Here is a 21,238-nt window from a genome sequence, read left to right on the forward strand (position 1 = left end):
GTGGGTGGGGGAGGGGGAGGGAAGGACAAGGGACAAGGGGGGTAGGTAAGGAGGGTTGTTGAAAGAGTGTGGGGGATTGCAGAATAGCTAGTGGAGGGCCCAAATGAGGAGGAGAAAAGGCTCTGCAGTACTGGGGGAGAGGGGGGACAAGAGAGGGGGAAGAAGGCAGTTGAGGCTTTGACGAGGTGGAGTGAAGAGAAGGAGGTTAGAGGGCAGTAGAATGAGGCAGCTTTGTGGATGAGAGGTTGGGATTTTTTGAGAGAGGTGAGAGGGAGGCTTGGAGGGAGAAGAGTGTTATGGTTGCTTTCAGAGTGAGGGGTGAGAGGGGTGAGTTGGCACTGAAGTTGGAAAAAAAGAATGGTTGATAGAAAGCGAACATTCATAGCAAACTGGGGTTTTTAAGTTGTAGGTCAGAGATGTGATTAAACACATTTCTTGATGGATGCAATAAAGGCGAATCCAGAGAATGGAGAGAAGAAACGCTCGAACAGTTAGATTTTTTCGGCAAGGCATGAAGGAAAGGTCAAATTGAGAGCAGTCTGTTTAAATAGTAGAAGAGTAGTGCATTATGATGCAGTGAAGGGTACCACATGTGTGAAAGAGGAAGATGAAGCATAAGAGATCGTTTTTATTATTATTATTCATGTTTGAGAGAGTTTTCAACAGATTATGTCATGGAAGTGTTGTAGAAAATATCGAGGAAGAAGAAGAAGAGGAGAAGACGAAGAAGAGGAGAAAAAGAAGAAGAAGAATTGAGAGTCGTGAGTGAGGAAGGAGAAAGATCGCGGTTTTTTTGTTAGTTTGTTTTTGCTTTTGATTTAAGATAAGAAATAGTGATTAATTGGGAGGGATGGGGGACGTTAAGAAAGTGGGGAAGATAGAAATTGAAGGTAATGGGGAGAAAAAAACAAAACACGATCGTACCGGTAGGCCTCAAGCCTCAAGGGTAGGCCTCAAGCGTCCGGTATGACAAAGTCGACAAAATCTCACAAAATAGCAGGATTTTTGAAACAAAACCGAACTCGGAACACACAGTAACATGTAAATGAGAGAATATACAGTTAAAACGGGACAAATAACGACCGGAAACTTAACTTTGAAATCGTCAGCAGAGAGCCCTGAAGGAGACCTGTTGACGTTCCAAACCCGGAACCGGAAGGCTTTATGGGAGTGTGGCCAGACAGAAGCCATTCCGAAGAAAACGGCACATGACAGTATGCCATGTATTTGCAAAAAGGCACGGGAAAGACTGAGAGCATGAGGCAAAATATTCTGTGGTCTGATGAAATGAAAATTGAACTTTTTGGCCTGAATGCAAAGCTCTATTTCTGGCGGAAAGTAAGCACAGCTCGTTACCCATCTAACACCATCCCTACTGTGAAGCATGGTGGTGGCAGCATCAGACTATGGGGATGCTTTTCCACAGCAGGTACTAGGAGACTTGTCAGGATAGGCTGAACAAGGAATGGAGCCAAATACAGGAAAATCTTTGAGGAGAACCTGTTTCAAGAGTGCAAAAGACCTGAGACTGTGACAAGGATTTATGTGCCAACAGGGCAATGCCCCCAAGCATACAATCAGAGCCTAGACTTGAATCCCATTGAGAATCTGTGGAAAGACTTAAAGATTGCTGTTCACTGATGCTCCCCATCGAACTTGGCAGAGCTTGAGTAAATCTGCAAGGAAGAATGGGAGAAAATCCCCAAATTGAGATGTGCAAAGTTGATACAGACATACCCAAGAAGACTTGAAGCTGTAATCGCTGCCAAAGGCACTTCCACAAAGTATTTACTCAGGGGATTGTTTCTCGGAGTTTCTTTCCAATTCTATCTCAGAGTTCTACGGACAGTTCCTTTGATTTCATGGTAGAGTATCTGCTCTGACATGCACTGCCAACTTTGGGACATTATATAGAAAGGTGTGTTTCTTTCTAAATCATGTCCAATCAGGTTGAAGAGACATCTCAAGGATGATCAAAGGAAATTGGATGCATATGAGCTCAATTTGGATTGTCATAGCAAGGAGTTAAATACTTATTGATGTAAGACATTTCATCTTTTAATTTTTGATTAATATGTAAAAGTTTCAAAAATCACGTTTTCACTTTGTCATTATGGGGTATTTTGTGGAGATCAGAGACAAAAAATTCAAATTTAATCCATTTTAAATTCAGACTGTAACACAACAAAATGTGACACAATTCGAGGGGTTTGTAAGTGTAAATACAACAAAAATGTTGCATACGCTTCTTCGGTTGATGTTAATATTTCTGGCTCCAAACCTCCTGACTGGTGATCAGTAGGAGAGAGACAATGTGTTCTCGCGGCAGGCAACACTTGGTGCTGGCAGTTTGTGCAGCAAGCACTGTGATGGGACTCGATTTGTGTCCCACTGCCTCGTCATGTCAGGAGGTTCGATTAGCTCTCTGTATATGTAATGTTATACATGAAGCTCTTGCCAACCACTGATTCACTGACAGACTGGCTGACTGACTGACCCAATGATTGACTCGCTGATTGACTCACTGACTGATATTAAAGATCGGTACATTCCGGGTGATGTAGAAAGCTGAAAATTTATGTGCCGATGGACATCGAAGCTGGTATACCGGAAAAAAACCCATAGAATCATCGGACAACATCCATAAATATAAATATAAGTAAATGAAAAAAATTGGAAAAAATGCAGGTGAGCAACCCGAGACAATGAGGAAGCACGGTTCGTATGCTTACACAATGTGTAAGTACACCACGCTAGTATATCTTTATATATCTCATTCATTCTATCCACTAATTTACTGATTCACTGACTCATTGACTGAGAAATTAATGTTTGGAATGTTCTGAGTGATGTCGAAACCTGAAATTTTGCATGCTGATGGACATCGAAGCCCTTACACCGGAAAAAAAGCACGGAACCGTTGGAAAGTGTCCGTATATGAAAATATTTTAAAAATGAAAATAAATGAATGAAAAAACAAATGCAGAGATGCAACGCGAGACAATAGGGAAGCATGGATGTGTATGCTGATACTCACGGGGTATGCTCATACCCCTTGAGTGTGTGTGTGTGTGTGTGTGTATATATATATATATATATATATATATATATATATATATATATATATATATATATATATATATCTTCTTCTTCCTCTTTCGGCTTGCTCCCGCTAGGGGTCGCCACAGCGGACCAACTGTCTCCATTTTGCTCTATCCTCCACATCTTCCATTGACACTCCAACCACCCGCATGTCCGCCCTCACCGCATCCATGAACCTCTTCTTTGGCCTTCCTCTTCTCCTCCTGCCTGGCGGCTCCATCTTCAACATCCTTCTCCCGATATACTCCGTTTCCCTCCTGTGCACATGTCCAAACCATCGCAATCTCGCCTCTCTCACTTTGTCTCCAAACCGTCCTACCTGCGCTGTCCCTCTAATACACTCATTTCTTATCCTATCCATCCTCGTCACTCCCAACGAGAATCGCAGCATCTTTAACTCTGCCACCTCCAGCTCTACTTCCTGTCTTTTTGTTAGCGCCACCGCCTCCAAACCATACAACATAGCTGGTCTCACTACCGTCTTGTATACTTTCCCCTTCACTCTTGCAGCTACCCTTCTGTCACAAATCACTCCTGCAACTCTTCTCCACCCACTCCATCCTGCCTGCACTCTCTTTTTCACTTCTCTCCCACACTCTCCGTTACTTTGGACAGTTGATCCCAAGTATTTAAACCAATCCACCTTCCCCACCTCAACTCCTTGCAACCGCACCATACCACCACCCTCCCTCTCATTTACGCACATGTACTCCGTCTTTCTCCTACTGACTAACATTCCCCTTCTCTCCAGTGCGTACCTCCACCTCTCAAGGCTCGATTCAGCCTGCTCCCTACTCTCCCTACAGATCATGATGTCATCCGCGAACATCATGGTCCATGGAGACTCCAGTCTGATCTCGTCCGTCAACCTGTCCATCACCATTGCAAACAGGAAAGGGCTCAGAGTCGATCCTTGGTGCAATCCCACTTTAACCTTAAACCGGTCCGTCATTCCTACCGCACACCTCACCGCTGTCACACTGTCCTCATACATATCCTGCACGATCCTCACATACTTCTCCACCACTCCCGACTTCCTCATACAATGCCACAACTCCTCTCTTGGCACCCTATCATAAGCTTTCTCTAAATCCACAAACACACAATGTAACTCTTTCTGGCCTTCCCTATACTTCTCCATCAACATTCTCAAAGCAAACATCGCATCAGTGGTGCTCTTTCCTGGCATAAACCCATATTGCTGCTCACAGATCGTCACCTCTCCTCTCAACCGAGCTTCCACTACTCTTTCCCACAACTTCATGGTGTGGCTTAACAACTTTATCCCTCTGTAATTTCCACAGCTCTGCACATCACCCTTATTCTTGAAAATCGGAATCAGTACACTTAATCTCCACTCCTCCGGCATCCTCTCACTTTCCAAGACTTTATTAAACAATCTGGTTAACAACCCCACTGCCATCTCTCCTAAGCACTTCCATGCCTCCACTGGTATTCCATCTGGGCCAACCGCCTTTCCACTTTTCATCTTCTTCATAGCAGTCCTCACTTCATCCTTACTGATCCACCCCACTTCCAGATTCACTATCTCCACCTCTTCCAACCTTCTCTCTCTCTCATTTTCTTCATTCATCAGCTCCTCAAAGTACTCCATCCACCTTCTCAACACACTCTCCTCGCTCGTCAGCACATTCCCATTTGCGTCCTTTATCACCCGAACCTGCAGCACATCCTTCCCAGCTCGGTCCCTCTGTCTTGCCAATCGGTATAAATCCTTTTCCCCTTCTTTTGTATCCAACTTCTCATACAGCTCATCATATGCCTTTTCCTTGGCCTTTGCCACCTCTCTTTTTGCTTTTCGACGCCACTCCTTGTACTCCTGCCGACTTTCTTCATCTCTCTGACTATCCCACTTCTTTTATATATGTTCTTCCCACCTCAACACTATATATATATATATATGTGTTGTTACAGATTTCAGAATCCGATCCGCCGAATGCATACACACATCCAGGTCCTCAGATAGTTATTTCCCTAAATGCATGTCCAGGATAGACCTATCCCCATGTCTGGTGGGATTCTAAATGTGATGTGTTGAGAAGGGTAAAGAATAGATTCCCTCTCTTATGGAAAGCTCCCTTTTCTCTTTACGACAGACACATTCATGCACGTGAGATAGCCATTAGCCCAACTGAGGCTCGACACCCGCCTTTTTCCATCGACATTGACACCCGTTTCTTTCACCGACGCCGACACCCGCCTTTTTCCATCGACGTTTGACATCCCGTTCAGCAGCTCTATGGACACTAACTGACTCTTTTTCGTATCAGGCTGAACATTGAGTTGATAATTGTTGTTGACGTTCTATGAGCACTTCATGTTTTCGCTCAGTAATTCTGACAAATGGCTGCTTTTTTCCGTTCGTCCAGCACCACAGGCATGGCATTGTGGGCCAGGCGTGATCGCGGGATAGGCAGGTTGTCATGGCAACGATTCGAAAATAGGGTGGGGTGGATTTGGCTGGAGTCTGCGCCCGCCCAGACGGGCCGCCTATAAAAAGAGGATGAGAGGTCTGTTCTTGGCGGGTCAGTTGACAACGAGTCAGTTTGTGAGTCAGTTGGCGTCAGTGAGTCGGTGTCAGTCAGATGACTTTACCAATCAGTTGGAGTCCAGTCAGTCAGATGGCTTTACCAGTCAGTCAGAGAACTTTACCAGTCAGTCAGACGGCTTTTCCAGTCAGTCGGCGCCAGTGAGTTGGTGACAGCCTCAGCGCCTCACAGTTCCTCAGTGCCTCACAGTTCCTCAGTGCCTCAGTTCCTCACAGCGCCTCAGCATCTCACAGCGTCTCACAGTTCCTCACAGCGCCTAACAGCAGTCTGGCGGTTGTGGCTCTGATGGCTCATGGTGATGGGTGACGCTCGGACCGTTAATGCTCCTTCTGCTCAAGACCTGCTCTTGGCGTACCTGATTCTTGGCGTCCCTGGTTGCAGAGCGCTGGTAATGGACAAGGCACGCTCACACATTTCAGGACGTTTTATTTGATGTGCGACTTCTATTTGGTGAGCAAGACGATGTCTCTCCTGCCGCCCCCCCTCCCGAATGATCTGCTGGGTACCCTTGTCTGTGTTTAATTGCTAAGTAAGGCTTAGTGATAAGCATCTGCCCTTTGTCTCTTTTTCTATCAGTGCCTGATTAATTATTTATTTGTTTGCGATTATTTTGATTGATTTGAATTTACTAATTATTACCACACGGAAATAAAAAGTTATTTTTATTTATTTATTTTCTTGTTAATAAATTGCTTGTTGACGTTCCAACCTGTCCATGCTTGTCCTTTCCTTCCATTGATCCAGCATTGTCCGAACCTAGATAGACTGTGAGGTAATTACCACATGAATTGACCTGTAATAGTCGGCACACACCAGCGGTTAAATGCTCGGCCACCCTAATTAAGATCTAATCAAGATAAGATTGGTGCTTTGCCGAGGGCGCGCTCCCCGTTCAGGAAACCACGTGACCTCCAGTTAAACGGCATAATTAGACGGTGAACACTGGAACTTGTGGTTAACTGAGTGACGTTCATGGTTCTAAAGCAACCCACCGGATCACAAAGTTAATTGTGAGCGGTGGTCCCAGGTCCGGCTCTTCCGAGGACAAACGGGGATTAAACCCCCTCATAATACACTCAGTACCCATGGCCATAACAATATATATATATATATATATATATATATATATATATATATATTCTCTCTCTCCACCCTGCCCCCTCCCTACCTATCTCTCCTTTCCCTCTCTCAAACTCTGCTCTCTACCCTTCATCTCCATCCTTCCTCCCACCCCTCTCGATCTTCCTCCCACCCCTCTCACTCTCTCTCTCCCACTCTGCCACCCCTCTACCTCTCTCTGCCACCCCTCTACCTCTCTCTGCCACTTCTCTATGTCTTTCTACCACCCCTCTCTCTCACCCCTCTCTCTCCCCCCACTCTCCCCCCCATTCCCCTCTCTCCCTCGCCTCTTACTCTCTCTCCCACCCCTCTGGCTTTCTCCCACCCCTATCCCCTCTCTCATACTCATCTACCACTCTCTCCCACCCCTCTTGCTCTATCTACCACCCCTGTCATTTTCTCTCCCATCACTCTCTCTTTCTTCCACTCGTGTTCCCTGCACTCCCACCCCTCTTGCTCTCTCTCACTCCCATCTCTCCCACCCACCCCTCTCGCTCTTTCTCCCACCCCCTTGCTCTCCATCCCCTTTCATTTTCTCTTCCATCTCTCTCTCTCTCTCTCTCTCTCTCTCTCTCTCTCTCTCTCTCTCTCTCTCTCTCTCTCTCTCTCTCTCTCTCTCTCTCTTTCCACTCCTCTTGCTCTCCCTCCCATCCCTCTTGCTCTTTCTCTCCCTCCTATCCCTCTTGCTCTTTCTCTCCCTCCGATCTCTCCCACCCACCCCTCTCACCCTCCCTCCCACCCCTCTCATTTTCTCTCCCATTCCACTCCTCTTCCCCTCTCACTCTCTCTCTCTCTCCCTCCCACTTTCCCTCCCATCTCTCTCCCTCCCACACCTCTCGCTGTCTCTCCCACCCATCTCGATGTCCCTCCCACCCCTATCCCTCTCTCTCACACCCATCTACCTCTCTCCCACCCCTCTGGCTTTCTCTCCCACCCCTCTCACGGTTTCTCCTACCCCTCTCGCTCTGTCTCCCACCCCTCTGGCTTTCTCTCCCACCCCTATCCCTCTCTCTCACACCTGTCTACCTCTCTCTCCCACCCATCTCCCTCTCTCGCATCCCTCTCTCCTGTCTCCCTTTCTCTCCCACCTCTCTCCCTTGATCTACCACCCCTCTCGCTCTCTTTCTCACCCCTCATTTTATCTCTCGCATCACTCTCTTTCCATTTCCTCTTCCCCTCTCTCCCACCCCTCTCCCTCTCTCTCTGTCTCACCCTCTCCCCCTCTCTCTCAACTCTCTCCCCTCTCCTCTCCTCCCCTATCCCACTCCTCTGTCTCACCCACCGCTCTCCTTATCTCTCTATCTCCCTCCCATCATTCTCCCTCTCTCTCACTCTCTATCTGACTCCTCCCACCCCTTTTCCTCTCGCCTTCCTTTCTCTCCCCTTTCTCTCTCTCCAACTATTCCCTCCCACCCTTCCTGTTCTGTTAAGGGGACTGTTAAGGACTGACAGTTTAGTTTTGAATTAAATCTGCTTCCCCAAAGTGTAGCATGTACGAATATGACCGGAGGAAGCCGACCAGAGGGTGCTCTGTGCAGGCAGGCCTTTGCCAGGTATTAAATGCTCCTGTCCAGTTTTATATTGAACACGATGGTTAAAAAGAAAATGTTGCTGTTTGAGCGAGTGTTATTGCCCTTCCCTACCCCTCGGCTCATGCCACCTTCCCTTCCCCTCACATCACCTTCCATTCCCTTTGCATTGCCTTCCCTGTTTTAACATCCTATTTCATTCAATCTTGTACTACCCCTCTTCCTCACAAGTCCCACTATCAAATGCAAGGCGAGAAATCCTCCCCTCATGCTTACCTCCTCCAAAACCCCCTCCCCTTTCTCACTTACTCCACTCCCGCCCTTCCCTCTCCTCCACCTTCCTCGTTTTGGAGTGTATAGCGACATTTGGTGAGGCGTCGCTCACCCTCCCTTGCTCTCCTCTCTCGCTCTTCCTCCCCTCCTCTCCTCCTCCTAGCTCCCCCTCCCTGCTCTCCTTCGTCCTCTCCCCTCCCCCTCTCTCTGCTCCTCTCCCCGCCTCTCTCTCCCTCTCCTCTCTCTCCCTTCCATCCTCTTTCCCTCCCTCCCCCTTTCTCTCCCTTCCTTAATACTCCCATCAGCAAAGCAAAGAGTTGTATTTGCTAGTAATCAATAAATCACATTTACATTCAAGATATCAAGCTTCACACCACTCACAGACTAGTCTAGAAGCCAAAATCTGTAGCTAGCCTAGAAAATAGGTTCGCTGCTGATTTCATGTTAGAATGGTGCAACTGGTGTTTTTGAAGAGTCTAGGCATGACCAAGTCTCGTTCCACTTGTTGCCAAGTCTGCATCTGAATATTATGGCCGCCATGACAGTAATCAAAATGGCCACCATCAGATTTAGTCTTTTTCTTACTGCAAATTGTACTAGCCAGAAATTTGTCATGATTGTGAAATACTATGTAATCTGACACGAGGAACACTATTTTGTGCTTTATTTTTGTACTGGATCACAACTTTTCACATAATTCACAACTTAAAGACGAAATTGAAAATGCACATACGAGCAACAAATGTGAAAAAGAAAATGTTTAGCACTATTGATGGAGATGGGTTTACAGTCAGTCAAAGGTTATTTCAATTCTATTATCTCGGAAGCATTGTATAACATCATTGGCAATTGCTGTGTCAATGCGCCTCACTGTATCGTACCCAACTGTGTGTGCAGCTGCATGAAAAAGATTGACAAGCTCTTTTGAGCGTGTAGACTGGTGAAGAGCAAGGCCAAGGCCCAGGTGTTTGGGGGTCAGTTTTTTGCCTCCTGAAGTCACATGAATAATGTCTTGGCAGATGCTCAGAACTTTGTTCTTGGTATCTGTCTCATCCGCTTCTTCATTGTCCATCTTGTCAGTGCTGTCACCACCACAGAGAAGCTTTACAAGCATTACAGGGTTTCAGGTACAATTCGCTCTGCATTTTCTGTGTTCAGTCCACCGATAATGCTATGCCCTGGAGAGTGTTTTACGTCACTGTAAATCTTTATGCCCACTCTGAAGATCCAGCTAAGGATCTCGTTCTCATGATGAGGCAGACTGCACTGGGCCAATTCATCTTCTTCAGAACTTTCACATTCTTCAGATAAATCATTCACGGCGGTTCTCATGGCAAACTTTGTCACAGTTGAGGATGCAACTATGAGGGGTTTTGTGACATCCAATGGCTGCACGAATGTCACCTTGTCACTACCAAAGTGAACCTCCACTTTCTGCTTGAAATTGTAGCTTTTGTAGGCTCCAGCCTCAATTTCAAAATCATTCAATAACAGCATGCTGTAGTGTTCCCAGATGTTTTTCAGGCTAAACACATGTCCCTTCTGCAGCTCTTTCTCAAGCTGGTTCATCACATTTCTGAAACAGATGCTTTCAGGAGACTGGTTTTTCTCTCCACTCTCCTTTTTATACTTTCTGCGAAAAGAAACATAACACTTGAGGTGATATTTACCTTCAGCTGCCATCAAGTCTGAAACACCTGCAAACCTGTGATGCATGGTGGGGTCAAATTGGGCCAAACTAAGCATCCTGGATGATGTGTGATCAAATTCAACATTTGTCAGGACACCAGCTTTTCCAGGAATGTCAGTCTGGCAGAAAGCGCATTTTGACCAATCCATAGCGCTGTGCGCGGATCTTAGTGACTTTGGGACATGGTATTTCTCTGAGGAACCTGATGTTGTGGGTATCTCTTCTGCGTAAGTCACAGATTGTGGCTGAATCCTTGACTTCAGTCTGTCTATTTTTTGTGCGTGAGTAAAGTCACTATAGCAGAATTTGTGCCATTGAATCTTTTCGACGTGCTCCGGTAAAGAATATTTTCTGATTCTTGAGAATGAGTCAACATATTTAGCGTCATTATATATTCCCTCTTTCTTTACAACATTCAGCTACAGTTTTCACACCAACGATTGTAGTCTTTCGAAGTGGAGTTGACTTGCTAGTTTTTGAACTGTCCTGGCAAATAAAGCATTTATTCCAGTCTACATGCTCTTCTTCTTCTCGATCCCTTGAACCCCCTGTGAGAAATCATGTGGCTTTCATTTTTCAGTTAGTCCTGGGTAACAGAAAAACACACAGTTATGTAGTTTAGGTTCATTTTATAGCAAAGTTGTAAAATTCATTGATTGTGGTTTGTATAATCAGACATTCTAATTCGAGCCTGAACATTTCTTTAAAAATAATATAGTGAAAAACAAGTCATATTATTTTTCGAAAATGGATGGAGCAATGTTTTTTTCTATACTCCCATCAGCTCAGGCATGCTCAAAAACATGGAAATCGACCCTAATTTTGTAATTTCATGTCAATTTGCGGCTGAAATATGACGAAAAGTGTATTTAATGGCGACCATTTTGTAAACTGTCATGGCGGCCATACTATCCATGTCCAGAGTTGGCAACAAGTTGATTCACGTTTCTGTGTGTCTGGACAGTCAATTTACACCTGTTGCACTATTCTAACACAGAATCAGCAGGGTCGTACACTATTCTGCATTGGGCCTCCTGACTAGACTGCTCTTCTGGCTTAATGTCCACACTTGCTTTTGAACATGTTCAGAAAACAATACAAGTGACATGAAATAAATACATATGACACAAACCAATCAGTCATCAGTGTTTAACTATCTGTGCCTGTTTGTGGTGAGAATGATGAGGTCGTGGAGAGATTCACTTACCTTGACAGTGATATTCATGTCTCTGCCGGCTATGAGTTAGAGGTCAGTCGACGTCTGGGTCGGGCCTGGGGATTCATGGATTCACTGGATAATGGGGTGTGGCACTGGTACCTGTGTGGGAGGACGAAAGTCTGAGTCTTCAGGTCCTAGGTGTTTCTAGTCTTGCTCTATGGATGCGAGACTTGGACTCTGACCAATGATCTGAGATGGAGACTTAATTCCTTTGGTACCAGGTCTCTTCGGAGAATCCTTGGCTATCGCTGTTCGGACTTTGTGTCCAATGAGCGGTTGCTGAGAGACTTAAATGAGATTTGTTACCTGCATAGTCCATGAGTGTCAACTGTGGCTGTATGGACATGTGGCTCGTTTTCCTGACACTGATCCTGCTCACCAGATTCTCTCAGTGAGGGAGTCTCGTGAGTGGAGGAGGCCAATGGGCCGACCACGTGCCTCATGGTTGCAGCAGGTTGATCGGCATTTCAAGGAGATGGGGATGGGCCTGGCATCTGCCTGGGGGATGGCCAGACGGAGGCCCCTGGAGTACCAGGACGCAGCAGAAAGTGGACGCAGCGACACGCTGCTCCGGCGCAAGCTCCCATACCTGACCTGACCTGATCAGTGTTTAAAGCTTTCCTTGACAAGGAAGTGTTTTAATTATTGTGCATGTCAGTAAAACCCGACATTCATTTCACCCTGTGTCCATTCACATGCAGTTTACCTGAAACCACAAGGTATGAAAGCTTATCCTCCTGCCTAGTCAGGACTTGTTGCTGAATGTGCCTTCGTCATCTCTTTATGGGACTTAAGGGACCAATCCATGTCCATCCACTGATGTCAGAGCCTGTCACCAAACTTGGATTGCAGCACTGCAGAAGAGTCGTTGCTCCCTGCCACTGCAATACACCTGTACACACCTGACCTCTCGTTTGTTATTTTTTTCACAAATGATCACATGACCTTAACCCATCCATCCATTGGAACCACACTGTCCTGAGCGGTGGTGATGACAAACAGTCTCGTTGGCTCTTGGGTACAATACTGGACGAGTCACCACTCCAACACAGGATACCAGCAAGCTGGCACTCATTTTGTCAACCTCAGAAGGATGACAGGCAAAGTCAACCCCACCTGGTATTAATTCAACAACCGAGTGGGATCCCAAGCCCACCACCATAACCGTTAAGCCAACAACAGGCATGCCTCAATAACATTGTTCAACAACAAAAACAAGTTGTCTTATGGCATCAAAACCATGTGATGTCAGATTGGAATCGCATGCCATTTCTATTGTTAATTTGTGCAGAGGCATCACAGCCTTCGTGAAACTGGAAAACAAAGCTGACGAACTGGTATTTGTCTTAACGAGCTAAAAAGCTTTAACTGTAAAGACAGAAATTATATTGTACTTGAACAAATTCACACTTTCATGCCTGCAGTATAATACAGAAACAGCACCTTTTATTGTTTATATTATTTGGGGTGAAGAAAAAAAAAGTCAGAAAATAAATGTTCCATACCTATCCACCCCTCCCCAGCTCCCCCCCAAAAAAGACAGTGTGATGAGGGGGGGGGAATCGACATCAGGGAGTTAAATCTCAAGCAATAATGTATTCAAGTCTTTCCATCATTAACATATCACCGAAAAAAGCCACTTTTAACCCTTCCCCCATCATATTCTATCTTGTGAGCAGCTGTGCTGTTCCCAATGTGGTGGTCATGCCTAGTCATGCATCTGATTATCCATTAGACATAATGAACCTGGCACACAAGGTGTGAGGAACTCGGCTGGAACAGAGGACAGTGAAGGATGAAGGGCGTGGAGGTTAAGTACCATAAAGATATTTGAGCAAGTGGAAAGGTATGCGTTTTCAGTCTTCCTTGCCTCTCTAATGATGGGATTTCCTTTCGTCTATCAGGTGAAATATTATTGTGACATCATGTTAGGAAAGACTGCTTCATTGATGAAATGTGCTGGTTTTTTTTTGGGGGGGGGGTTGGAGTATCAAGTAGCTGTATTCGTGGGTTGTTTACAGAAATAGACAAAAGAAAAACGGTACTCAGGCTTCCTGAGATAATTTAGAAAAGGAAAAATGAAACTGCCATGCACAGTTTGATGAAATGCTCAGTAAAGTAAGTACCATTTAAATAATTTATCATATGAGGATGTGTGATTTCTCTTGGGGAGGGGGCGTGGAGCTATCCGTCGGTGCAGGCTAGTTTGAGAAGATGCTGTAACGAACTTTTCATTGTTTTAAAATTAAATTGTATGATTCATCATTCAACGTAAGAACCAAATTGATTGGCTTTTCAAATAAACTTAATTTCAATAAACTTAAGAGTTATTTATTGGGCCTGACAGTGAGGTCATTTCTTTTTACCCCTTCTGCCTTTCTCGTTTTCCTTCTTTATCTCCATCTGAATTTTTACCTCCACCAGCGAAGGTGAAGGAGGTTATGTTTTCATCCCTTTTTGTCTTCTTATTAATTGCCGGAATCCTTCGGATTTCAGCAATTATGTTGGTCAGTTGTGTGTGTCATTCTGTGTGTCTGTCTGTCTGTTTGTTTGTGTGTTTGTTTACCCTGTAGCAGCCACACCGTTTCAGCAATCATGATCAAACTGGGTAAAGACGTCGGCCATGGTCCAACTTAGACACTTGTCGTTTTTGGTGAATCCAGGTCAAAGGTCAAGATCAAGGTCACCGAAAAACCGAAATTCTTATTTTCGCAATAACGTCCGCTAAAATGGTCGTATCGACTTCAAACCAAATCCAAAATGTGCATCTTCCAATTCTGCATCCAACCATATGTCTCATTGGGGTGTCACACCAACACCCTTCTTAGCGGTGGGGGGGGGGGGTCGAATGTCAGGGGGGTCATGTCAAAAATTTCAAATTGCGATAAAAACGCCATTTCAAGTCCGATTGATTAACACACACACACACACACACACACACACACACACACACACACACACACACACACACACACACACACACACACACACACACACACACACACACACACACACACACACACACACACACACACGCTTCTCCTTTTAGCAATATTATAGATACCAAAATCTGGTGTAATCTATCATGTGGACCTGAAACCATCCATCCATCCATCGGGACCATACTCCATGCAGAGCGTTGGTGCTGCCTAAGCAGTCTCCTTGGCTATTGGACACAATCCTGGACGGGTCGCCACTCCGACACAGTATACCAGCATGCTGGCACTCATTTTGCCGACCTCGGAAGGATGACAGGCAGAGTCAACCCCACCTGGTATGAATTCAACAGTGGAGTGGGGTTTGAACTCAGGATCAGAGGATTCCAAGCCACCACCCTAACCAATGAGCCAACAGGACCTGAAACCGACAAAATAATACTTACATCAACCCTCACAGCTCCCACTCCCTCCCTCCCTTACACCCCCCCCACCCAACAGGATTCATAGTAAATATCATCATTTTAAAAATTTTGCTTACCCTGTACATTCACAATCCTCAGCTATGACTTTCCCATCGGTGTTCAGAAGGGCCCAATCCAGATAAACAAGCTCTGTGTACTTTCACATTGCAAAGATGTCCTTTCTCAAAGAGTTGTTTGTCGTTACTTGGTAATGACGCACAGCATTGTCTTCTCAATTGCAAATGTCCATTAAATAAATAATTAAGCCTGGCATGTTTGCAGGATACATTTTCACGAGATTCAAGGACCATTCACCGGTAGCGATTTGTCGGGGGTTTGGGTAGAATGCACCTGTCCACTTGAGTCTTGCACTGTCGGGTCAACGTTGTGAGGAGTTTGCAGTGGCTGCCCCTTGGGTGAGCTGAGATAATTCTCCAACTCTTTTGTTGCGCAGAGGCGCACCCTTTTCTCTCAGGTACTTTTCCAAGTATTTTCAACTTATTTTCGAAGCTTTGTGAGCCATTTCGATAGCAATCCTTATCTCGCACACACAGTATACTTGAGGGTGCCCCGAACACCGCTGTCTCTGTGGGTTTCGCATGCGTGTTGAGCATTCTGGGGGTGGATTACATCATTTTGTAAGTCCTGTATTCTGCTGTGCTCTTCCTTAATGGGCCCACACTACCCTTCAACTTTTAAATTTTTTTTTACCAATTATGTATTTACAAAATGCCTTGTTGTTAACTAATAAACAAATGTCATTTTCTGTCTGTCTGTCTGTGTGTAACACCAATCACGCCAAAACTACTGGGCTAATTGCCATCAAACTTGACACATAGACCAAATTAGACCTCCTGTTGAACATTGGCTACTTTTTTTTGTAATGACCATTGATAATGATGATATCGCTAAATTAAATTCTCAATTATATTGTGCCAGTTCATGGGCGTGGCCTCTGTCTCCAGCTCTCATTGGTTTAAACTCACATATTACGTCATGCCTTACATCATTATGTCCTGTCAAACCCTAATCCTAGTTTCCCATAAGTTTAGTTATTGTTATCGTAATTCTCTTAATATTATTTATGCATAATAATTTGCTATTTTGATACATAACTACCCTGAAGTTAACTTGCCACACCCTCCCTGCACCGGTAATTCTCCCACTCCACCAAGCTATCAAATTCTCCTACTACCTCCTCTCAATTTTTCTCTCGAGCAACGCGGATACCCCGAATAGTGTTTACTATTTTTGTCCATCTCCTTCTCATATTCTCATTTGACTTGCCTAGTTATTTTTTATTGTGACTCGAATTCTGTTATTTTGTAGCTGATAAATGCCTTTTGCTTATCCTTCATTGCTCTCCTTAGTGTCCTTCATAGTGTACATTGTTAGGTTTTTGTTGGTAAAAAAATTCCATCTGTCCGTCCGTCCAGACCATACTATGTACAGAGCATTGATGCTGCCGAAGCAGTTTCCTGGGATATTGGCAACAATCCTGGACAGGTCACCGCTCCGACACGGGATACCAGAAAGCTGGTACTCATTTTGCTGACCTCAGAAGGATGACAGGCTGTCAACCCCACCTGGTATTGATTCAATAGCAAAACAGGATTTGAACTCAAGACCCTGGGATCCCAAACCCACCACTCGAGCCATTAAGCCAAAACCAGGCAGATGCAACAAAAAAAAGAGAGAAAAAAAAATTGTACTCCTGCAAATTACAAGAACTGAACTGCTGGATGGAATGAGTTGAAAACTGCTGGTTATACTTGTGTGTTGCATGGGAAGGTTTCATGCAGTAAGGTGGGTTCAGGGTAGGGGAGGACCCCAACTCTCTCTATGTAAATGTGTATCATATAGCACCACCTGGTGGAAGCCTGTGTTACAAGTCATCGATCATGTGGGGCAGTGGGGGAATTAACCTGTCTGAAAGGAGTGATTCTTTACTTGTATTAAAAATTGAAAAAAGGTCAACCACTCATATAGTTAATAAATAAATTTTAGTTTAAAACGTGTTTTTTTTTTTAAGCCAAATGCTATTTTGACTTTTCATGTCAAAGTTGGAATGAAAATATACAGCTTGGTAGTTCTTCTGTCAAAAAGTAAAATTGAGAGAAAGGGTGTGCATTGTTGCAATGAAGACCCGGGATCTTCAATCGTCAAAAAAACGAGAATCTGGCATGAATGCAAGGAAGTCTTTGTTTGAAATGGGCAAGCTTTCAAAATGCTAATTGCTTTATGTCTACAGCATAACCGCAGATGAGACTTATCCAAGTCAAACAATAAAGTTTTAATGCACTATTACTAAAATGTCAAGTAGTGTAATTATCATCGCTTTGTGTGCAAGGACGTTGTGCAACCACGCATATCTAACTGCAGATGAGACAAACGAAAATGCAAATGTCAGAACGGTTTGCAACCAAGTCCAAGGTAACTTCGAAGTAAAAGTTCCTCCATTGCTGCAGCGATAATTCTTTCAGTTGTGGACCTTTTGAAGATTGTTGACTGAGTACATCAATGATTTTCTCCAAACATTTATTTTTAAATTCCGAATCTAACAACCACAACCACCTCTAAAGTGTGTGTGTGTGTGTGTGTGTGTGTGTGTGTGTGTGTGTGTGTGTGTCATTTCCACACCCATCAAACAATGGTTACATCTGTTGAAAAACGAAGGTGATACTGTCTTATATGATGTCTTTGTATATTGTGGTACATTGTGAGTTCTTTAGCACACGCACTGAGTGCCACGATGGTCACCACGCCATGACAACTGGCATGACCCGAACAACTTTTTAGGGTGGGAACGTAGAATATGGGAAGTGTGACGGTGTTCAGATCCACCCTAATTCCCATTGTTATATTTTTCTGGGGGACATTGTACGATATGGTAAACCTTCCCCCCAAATCAACTACCAAAGATGCATACTGAGATGGATTTCCCCCCTTTATGGCAGACCATCTGACCAGAAAAAATAATGACCTTCTGGCAAACTTTTTCTCTGGAAGACTTACCACATTGAATATTTAACCGTTATAGATTTAAATGAAGGTTATATTATACAGTTCTATGTGCTGCATAAAAATGTCTGCTCTAGTTTGCACAGCTTTTCGAAGCTGGTTCAACTGCAGAAACATGAAGTTATGTTGTTGCTTCATGAAAACACGGATGTTATGGATGCTGATGAGTTGTCAGACACTATGACTGATGACCAGGAAGGGCACAATGCAGTGTTTCAATATAGCTGGGATTTTTTGAAAAAAAAAACTGATTGTACTGATCTCAGATAATCAGTTTGTTTTCAGAGCCGATCATTCTACCCTGGACATGCTGCTTCTACTCTCCCAACAATGGACAGAAGTTCTCAATGGCAGACATGAGATCCGGGCTATTTCTCTGGACATATCTCAAGCATTTGATACAGGCACCCCAACTTGATCTCCAAACTCTGTTCTTATGGCATTCAAGGCACCTCCACGCATGCATCACTGACTTCCTCCACTCCCATATTCAGCATGCAACTCTAAATGGGATCCTCTCATCTCCTCTCCCTGTCAAGGCTGGAGTTCTCCAAGACAGTGTATTGGGCCCTCTCTTGTTTCTCATCGACGTCAATGATCTTACTGATTCCCTGGAAAATCCTGCCAATTTCTTTTCTGATGATTGCACCCTCTTTCATATGATTTATCATCTTCAGACAGACAGGCAGCAGCCTCTTTCCTCTCTGCAGACCTCAAATAGAATTAGGACCTGGTCCAACACTTGGAATATGTCTTTCAACCCTGACAAATCCCACACACTCACCGTGTCTCTCCAAAAGGACAATCTGGCAAACCCTCCCATCAATTCCCTCATCAAATCACTTGAAGAGGATAATTCACTCAAACTTTTGGGCCTCACTATCAGTCATGGTATTTCTTGGGCAGTGCATATTTCCAAGATGGCCTCCAAAGCCAGTCGCTGACTGGGCATCCTTTGTCGTGCAAGGTTTTTCCGTGGCCAGTCTAAACTTTTGACAACCTACAAGTCATTCATTTGCTGCTTGATGGAGTACTGCTCTCTCCCATTGGGCTGGCACCTCTGCCTCACCTTGCCCTTCTTGATGCTGTGGAGAGCAAGGTCCTCCAAATCATTGGGATCTCCTGTGACAAAGCTGAGTGTCTAGTCTTGTTACTTTCTCATTGCAGGCAGGTTGGTACCCTCTCTGTCATCGACTGTAAACTTTCTGGTCTTGCACCCTCTGCCCTATTTTGGCTCTGTCCCTCCCACATTTCTGCAGGGCACACACAGTCTGCCAGTAACCCTCTTCTTGCTAACTTCCCAAAATCCAGGCTCTCTGCTCACCTCCACTCATTTATTCCTTTTTTTCTCTCACCTGTGGAACCAACTTCACCTGTCTGTTCAGTCCCATTCTTACCTCCGGGGCTTCAAAACAGCTGTTCCCCACTACCTCAGGTAATCCCCCATCCATACTGATGATCTCTTCCACCCCAAATGTAGAATTCCAAAGCACTTCCTTTTTCTAGGTAATTGTGACCCCCCCCTCTTTCCTTCACCCATTTTCATAGATAAGGGTTTTGTAAATAGTTCATATAACACCTCACGTGATGCAGTCATGAGAAAAAGGACATGGGAAGGGTCTTTTCAACTCTTGCTTTGTGTTTTTGAGCACAATGTATATTTCCGAGCACGAGGACATTTCTTGCCTACGCACCATCATCAGGTAGTCAACAATTGTCATCGACCCACAATATATGTAAGGCAGACAGACAGAGTTAAGCAATTGGTTAACCCCGCTTTGCGCTTGGTGCGCGGGATAAGGGCACAGAGATCAGGAGGAAAGTCCGTGAACGTGCCTGCACTTGGCAATTTAGGAAAGACCCAAACACATTTTTACATTTTTATCTATTATCCACCGTCCTGTGTTCCCAACTGAGTCTGCTGTGATAAGCTTCGTGCTAAGATAACTGATGAGCTGTTGCAGTCAGTTAAGCGTGCCGCTCGTTATCTCCGTTTTATCATTGCATTTTATCTCCCATGTCCCCATCACAATATTTATTTATTAAACCTGTGTTTTAAAATCGAACCCCTGAACTTGATGTGGCAGCAAGGCACACATCGAGTCCCATCACAGCACTTGCTGCATGACATGTTAGCAACAAGTGTCATCTGTCACACAAACACATTGTATCTGCCCTGCTGATCACCAGTTGGGAGGTATGCAGTCAGGAATAATACATTTTTAAGAGGAGCACACTGGCCTGAGAAGTGACATGGCACTGACATCATGCACATAAATTCTGCTGACACATCACCTCCAAACTAGGATGGCATCCGTGTGGCACTCAGGTCTTTGAAGACTGAGATAATGTGGGTAAGGAGGTTAATCAGGGGAGATTCAGAAAATATGGTAAAATGGAGAAGATTGTCATGGGATTTGCAAGGCTAACCCCCACCTTAAAATGCCTGTTGTACTTGGCTACAAAGATTGAGGCACTATAGAGCAATTTTTTAAAATCCGTTTTGTTTTGGAATTTTTCTAATTTTTCTTTGCCTAAACCACTCCCCGCACTCACTGATGAACCTCTGAAAGTTTGATGAAGATCCGTTCAGCCATCTCTGAGAAAAATGTTGACACACATAAACATCTCTTATCATTGTAGAGAGCAAAGCTTTTGGCTGTGTTGATTATGAATTAATGTGGATAATGCTGAAATAAATGGGGAGCACCTGACATGTCTGATAAGAAGTCTGTAAACTAAACAAGATGCTGCAGTAAGAACAGAGTATGGAGATACAGAATGGTTTGGAATTGGAAAAAGGGTTAGACAGGGGTTCATTCTCTCCCCTCACTTGTTAAATCTGTATAGTGAGTATTAAGTACACAATGAGGAAATCAAACTTGAATGACATAGAGGTTCAAGTCAGGATTGCAGGAAAATGTATCAACACCCTGACAATACCACTCTGTTGGCAGAAAGTTAAGAGTATTTGATACTGCAGACAATGAAGAAGGAAAGTGAAAAAGCTTGTCTTCATTTCAACGTAAAAAGACTAAAATCTTGTCAACTGAGAAGATCGACGTGTTCAGATTGGGAGGCGAACATGTGGAAATAGTGGAACATTTCATCCTCTTTGGTTCTAAGATTGAGTTGAGTGGAGAATGTGGAGGAGAAATTAAGCTGACTGACTGATATTAATGATCGGGGCCTTCCGGGTGATGGAGAAAGCTGAAATTTTTTTCTTGCTGATGGACATCGAAGCCGGTACACCAGGAAGAGCATTCACAAAATCGTCGAACAACATCCATAAATGAAAATAAAAATAAATGAAAA

This window comes from Eptatretus burgeri, chromosome 15 (assembly GCF_056783735.1).
Source record: "Eptatretus burgeri isolate ZD-2024b chromosome 15, Ebu_testis_v1, whole genome shotgun sequence".
NCBI lineage: Eukaryota > Metazoa > Chordata > Myxini > Myxiniformes > Myxinidae > Eptatretus > Eptatretus burgeri.